Below are 7,376 nucleotides of genomic sequence, written 5' to 3'. Positions count from 1 at the left end.
TTTAGATCCAGGGAGGCAATGTATAGAGGACAGTTCCTCTTCCAGTGCCCCTACTTCTTACAAAAGAAGCACTCCGCCTGGCTCTGGTCGGGCTTGTGCTTCTTGGTCTGACCCTGTGCAGACGTCCCAGCATGCGGCTGCACCTTCTTCTTCTTCTTCTTGTTCTTCTTCCCTTTCTTAAAGGGTCAATGACCAAAAGAAGGCCCTCCCACAACATTCACCGACTCCTTATAGAGCTGGTGGTCCTTCTCAAAGTTCTGCAGCAACCCCAACAAGCCGTGGTAGTTTACTGCAGACTTTGTCATTTAAAAATGAGTAAGGAAGGGGAGGAAGGACTTGGGTAATGAATTAAGGATCGCATCCTTACCGAGCTGCTCGTGCAGGGAAAAGCCCAGTTTACTTAGGCGCTCAATCATTTCGATCATGTACAGTACATGATCAATGACTGAGACCCCATCCCTCATCCGAGCATTGAAAATGGCACAACTAGTTTTATGCCTTTCAACGTTGTTAGGCGTGCCAAAGGAGCCGTTCAACATTTGAAGCATCTCTTGAGGCTGGACGTTCTCGAACCTACGGCTGAACTCATCATTCATTGTCGCCAGCATAATGCACCGAACGGTGGTGCGATCATTGAGCCACTTCTGGTAAGTGTCTCAGACCGTCCCTCTAACGTTCGGGGCTGGCTCCTCAGGTACCAGATCTGTTACTATATAAAGGATCCGCTAATGCTCAAGGATAATTTTTAATTTTTGATACCAGCTATTGAAATTAAGTCCCATGAGCTTGTCATTATCTAATAATGACCGGAGCGACAGGGTAGTGGCCATAGCTACATAAAGAAAAATCAGACCTCTATTAGTACATAAATTATTAATATTAAAGACTTGGACTTTAGTCTAAAGTTTCTCTCAATATTTTTATGAACTGGTAGCCTCAACCTTCAATTTGAGGAATTACTTTAATTCTTTAGTGGGTACTAAAATCCACACAGACTACACACGAGCCCAACTTTGGTTGGTCAACCCATGTGCATCTATGGGTAGGTTCATAACTAGTTATTTCTCTAAACAACTTCTAGTAATTGATTTTGCCCCAAAACCTAATCAGTAGGCTTTGGCCTCCATTGAAAAGATCTGGTTAGGTCCAACCATTAACATGACTTGATTTGATGAATCGGACCAATAAATGATCAGGCCCGATTTTGGCCGACCAACCTGACCACCATCAGAAAGACTCAAACCAAATTATCATATTATGAATGATAATTCCATTAGTCAATAAGCACCAGGCCTTTGGGCCTCCAATGATTATTAAACTAATGGACTCATTATCACTCACTTAATGGGAGGCTATGACTTAGTTATCACTATAACTTAATCATTTTTAGGACCTAATAATTTTTGAGGATTTTATTAAAGGATAGAAGAGAAGAAAATATCCAGCCAATTTCAATCTTCCCACTGACTTCACCAAGTCAGATTAAAAAGGATTTACTTAAAGCTGGCATTAGGAGCACCTAAATCAGTCAAACTGATTTTTCTAATGACATGGGTGAGCCCTAATCACCAAGTGATCTAATCAAAACCTAATTCATCAGGTTGGCCAGGTAAGTGAGATCAGTGGTGGGGATAAGCCATTAACTCGTCAGAGATCAAATCACTGCGAGTAGCTCCCACTTAAAAATCACTGGTCAAACTGCCAAACTTACCTTAGACACCAATCGGTTCATTAGTTTTAATTTGATCAACTTAGTAAATAGGGTTCCACCGCGTAGCCATGAATTAAGTCCATCTTGGTCTAGTTAAAGACATGGACCCATTCAACTACAACTATTGGAGTTGAGTCTAGAGTATCCTTGACCTAATCTAATTCAACTTTTGATTAGATTTGACCAATTACTCTAATTTAGTCTATTTCTTTAAGCTAACCTTAGGTCTAACCCAATTATGGATCTAATCCATCTAACCCATTGACCCACAAGTTTATGCAATTATCTTAGGTCTTAATTCACAATTCTAGACCTACTAGACAACACTTAATTCTTTTAATTAAGTATTTGGATTGATGAGTCAGGATTTGGCATTTCGAAAATAATTTTTAAATTTGAAAGGTTTTATTTTTTGTTCACCAAATATGTTGACTCATTACACAAATAGATCAGCACATTTCATAAATAGCAATCCTATTGCTAATTACATAACAAAAAATAACCCAATTAAAATAAATCATATCCAAGAACCTGCTCTGATACCATTTGTGGAGAAAATTCAGTGTAGGGGTAAAATGGTAATTTTAAATTTTTTTCAAAATCACTATTTTACGGTGGAAATTATTAATTAATCTAATTAATTAATAAAAATTTACCCTACACTAGGATCTAAATATGATATATAGCATGCATGCATTTAAATTTGAAATTCGAATTTCAACAGCAAACACTTTACTGTAATGTGTTCAGAACACAATACTTTTGTGCGGGTAGTAGATCACCGTAATCTGATCACCGTCGGGAGAGTCTGATCATCATGATGTAGCCACACAGTGTATCTGACCTCTGTGGATCATCCACACGAAGCTTCCGATCTGATCGACTCACGAGTGCTAGCTCGTTGTAGAGCCCTTTCAACGGCCGATGCTAATCGAACTCCTTCGATCGATGTCTGCTGATTCTTCAGATGCTTCGGATCGTCAGCAGATATGCTTGAGAGGATGTTGAAGATCTTCCTAAAATTTAGTGAGCTCATGACACTCATAGCTCACCTTCTCACTTCCCAAACTCCAGGCTGAAACCCTGAAGAACTCACTGAAACCCTACGCACACTTTTTCTTTCTTTTCTTTCTTTTTCTCTCGGAAGGATATAGACTTTCACCTTGCACACAAGGATTCCTCACTCTCCAAAATTTTTCTTGCACACGCCCCACTCTTCTCCTCCTTTTAAAACAACAACCAAGGTCTTATCCATGTGAGAGGATAAAGATGAGTAATTGCACATTTAAATTCAAATCAACTTTTGAATTCAAATGGAAACTAATTTATCCCTATCCACTAAGGGCATGAGAAGAGGAGGGTGTGGCTTAATTTGTGCATGAGTGATTTCATGAGAAATATTTTCTCGTGTAATCAATGGGGTGCTAAAAGAGGATAAGGTCAAGGCGCTAAGATTGGTTGCTCATTCAAATTCAAACTTTGTTTTGAATTTGAATGGCCAATCAATCATCCTTATCCACTCATTTGGTGCATTAAAGTAGGGCGTGAGGAGGGCTTTGCATGAGAAAAAATTCATGAGAACTTTCTTCTCGTGAATTCAAATGGGCACAGTGGAAGTGAGGTGGCGCAGGGAGAATGGGTCAAGGTGGTTTCATTATTTAAACTAACCTAATTGAACAAAATAAGTTAGGCCCAATTAGACTAATTTAAATCCAACTAAATTAGGCTTAATTAGGCTCAATAAAATCCTAATCAAATCAGGAATTGATTAAGTCCAATCCCTGATCAAATCAGGGACCAAACCATCTCGACGATTAGGTCAACTCTTAACCTAATCGGGTCAAACCCAACTGAATCCAATTCAATTGGACTTGATCCAAAAATAATTACTCAATCAAATTGAGTTAATTAGTGATCAAATCACTAATTAAACCTCTCATAAATATTGAGTCCAAATTCGATGGATAATCGGACATCAGAATTCATCGATATGTAACCCTGATCGAAGAGTCCTAAACCAGTGGGACTCTTGACCCCGGTACCCAAAATGTGTGGGACTCTTCATCAGCCATCAGATCAGATAGGAACCTCTAATGTGTGTGACCCCACAGGTTCGAACCTAAGTCGGTAGTATAGGAACCAATTCCTGTACTAATCAAAGTGACCATCTAGTAATGGTACCCGACGATCGGATAGGTCAAAAAGTCGCAATCGCAACACTCAGAACCTACGTGAATATGGTTACTGTATAATTCATCTTTTTGACCTCTGTGTTTAGGATGACTCAGGGTTAAACTGTCCACCCTGGTTAGATCATCCGAATCATGCTCAACTCAAACAGTCCTGTGACTCCTCAAAAAGACTACCCTGGCCAAGGTTTTGCTAAATTGAAACACGACTGTACACAGCTCCTAAACTGGAGTGGTCAATCCCATCCTGACACACGCACCAACAAGTCAAGTACTTGACTACACTCAGCAGCCTTCCATCACTGAATTAGAAATTCAGGTAGTCCAGTGCCTTAGTGCAGTGAGTTTCTTGCAAGTCACTGTGGCGGTCTCAGGTCAGAGGGACATTTATACCCATATTCCATCGGAGCAAATCTTGACAGCAGAAATAGCTCCGGAGTTGGTTACGTTCAGTGTAGATGTACCCTTACATCTCACCTGTATGCCATACCAGTATCTCTACACTCATTGGTTAAGAGGATAACCAACCTATATGGCACACAACGATCTATGCTTGATAAACATTGTCATCCTTGGTAACAATGTATCATTTGGTCGCGAATAGATTTAAGGACTAAACGACAAATCCTCCTTTGTCGAGTCTAAATAGTCCTAAGGACTTCACCACAACATAGGAGTTCATTAGAAGATGAAATATTTTTGTGATAAAAAATATCAAAATAATTTTTATTAATTCATAATTCATGTACATATATAAAAATGAGCACAACCGTCAACAGGCTGACGATTGGCTTTGGGACACTATTCCCAATACCTCGATATGTTTCTTTTCGAGATAGTCGCGTATGATATAAAATCGTCGCTCGATGTGCTTAAATTTTTAATAAGATCTAGGCTCCTTAGCAAGCGCTATGGTACTATTGTTGTCGTAGTAGAGTAGTATGGCATCCGATATCATAACACCAAGTTCTATGATGAACTTCTTGAACTAGAAACCTTCCTTTGCAGCATCTGAAACAGCGACATACTCAGCCTCTGTGGTCGAATCTGCTATGATAGGTTGCTTGAAACTCTTCCAACTGACCACACCACCATTACAAACAAATACATATCCTGACGTAGACTTTCTATCATCAGGATCAGATATGAAGTCTGAGTCAGTATACCCCGCGACTCGCAACTTAGAATCATCTCCAAAGACCAAGAACAAATCTTTAATCTTTTTTAAGTACTTAAAGATATTCTTCACAGCTATCCAGTGCTCCTCATCTGGATTCGACTGATACCTACTCGTGACACTCACAGCAAGGGCAATATCAGGTCAAGTACATAGCATGATATACATAAGGCTCCCTTTAGCCGAGGCATAAGGAATACTACTTATTTACTGAATCTCTTCAGATGTGGTCAGACACATCATCTTAGAAAGACTAATACCATACCTAAGAGATAAGAGACCTCTCTTGGAGTTTTTCATACTGAATCTCTTCAGCAACTTCTCTAGGTATAGCTTTTGTCATAAGCCAAGCATCCATTTGGGTCTATCCCTATAGACCTTTATTCTGAGAATATAGGATGCTTCTCCTAGGTCTTTCATGGAGAATTCCTTGGACAACCATCTTTTAACCATAGTTAGCATGGGAATGTCATTCCCAATAAGGAGAATATCATCTACATACAATACGAGAAAGGTGATCGCACTCTCACTGATGCTTTTGTATATACAAGATTTTTCTTCATTTTTGATGAAATCAAATGATTTGATTGCCTCATCAAAATGATAGTTCCAACCCCGAAAGCTTGCTTTAATCCATATATAGACCTTTATAGCTTGCAGACTCTGTGATCACCATCATCGGACGTGAAACCCATAGGCTACTCTATATAGATATCTTCCTCAAGATATCCATTCAGGAAAGTAGTTTTTACATCCATCTGTCAGATTTCATAATTATAATAAGCCACAATAGCAAGTAAAGTGCGGATGGATTTCAATATGGCTATGGGCGAAAAAGTTTTCTGATAGTCAATGCCCTCGTGCTGACTATAACCTTTAGCCATAAGTCTAGCTTTATAGTTCTTTATCTTACCATCGGCACTTGTCTTCCTTTTGTAGATCCATTTACACTCAATGGGTACAATACCCTCAGGTGGATCCACTAAAGTTCAGACTTGGTTCAAGTGCATCGAGTCAATTTCTGACTTCATAGCATCTAACTATTTTTCAGAATTGATGTCAGACATCGCCTCATCAAAGGTATTAGGATCATCAGTTGACCCTTATCTCTCATAAAAAATATTTTCTTTACTTCCTTCATAACCATACTCATGTACCTTTCAGAAGGTCAAAAAATCTTACTAGATCTATGAGGTGGTAGAGAAACTTCAACTACTAGCTCATGGACTATGGGTTCCTGAGGATCTATAGCTCTGTGCTCTTCGGAGACTTTCTCTTCGAGCTCCACTAACCTCCCACTACCACAATCCTGGATAAACTATTTTTTTAAGAATACGGTGTTTCGACTCATAATCACATTGCGGTCTTGTGGAAAGTAGTAGTATCCCATGGATTTTTTTTGGATAACCTATAAAATGAGCTATAATAGATCTATCCTCTAACTTATCCATCATCTGTCTCTTGACATAAGCCGGACATCCTCAAATTTTGAGATAATCCAGACTTGGCTTCTTACTGAACTATATCTCATACGATGTGGTAGGAACAGACTTTGATAGAACCCTATTCAACAAGTGAATAGCAGTTAACAAGGCATGTCCCTAAAGAAATAAGGGTAGATTAATGAAGCTCATCATGGACCGGACCATATTCAATAGGGTTCTATTCTTCCTTTCGGATACCCCATTGAGCTGAGGCATTCCAAGAGAGGTCCATTGAAAAACTATGTCATTATTCTTAAAATATCTTAAAAAATTTTGACTAAGGTATTCACCTCCTCAATCAGATCAAAGAACCTTAACGGATTTGCCTGTTTGCTTTTCTACTTCATGACTAAATTCTTTGAACTTTTCAAGTGTCTCAGACTTGTGTTTCATCAGATATACATATCTGTACCTAGACAGATTATCGATAAAGATAATGAAGTAGGTATAACCACCCCTAGCCTGCACATCAAATGGCCCATACACGTCTGTGTGTACTAGGGCAAGTAACTCAATAGCCTTTTCCCCATGTCTTACAAAGGGTAACTTGACCATCTTTCTTCGAAGACAGGATTCGCAAGCTGGATACGACTTTGGGTTAAGAAAGCCAAGAATCCTATCTTTTTTGAGTCTGTTTATCCTATCCTCTCCAATATGGCCTAGTCTATGGTGCCACAAGTGCTTCTGATTAATTTCATCTTTGGGTCTCTTTTGGCCTACGGTACTCACCATTTGCTCATTTAGGTTTACATTTGCATCAATATGTCAGTGATAAAGACTGTCAATTAAAAGACCTCATGTAACTAATTTATTTC

Source organism: Elaeis guineensis, chromosome 10, assembly GCF_000442705.2.
Source record: "Elaeis guineensis isolate ETL-2024a chromosome 10, EG11, whole genome shotgun sequence".
NCBI classification, from domain to species: domain Eukaryota; kingdom Viridiplantae; phylum Streptophyta; class Magnoliopsida; order Arecales; family Arecaceae; genus Elaeis; species Elaeis guineensis.
Note: the sequence above shows the minus strand (reverse complement) of the source record.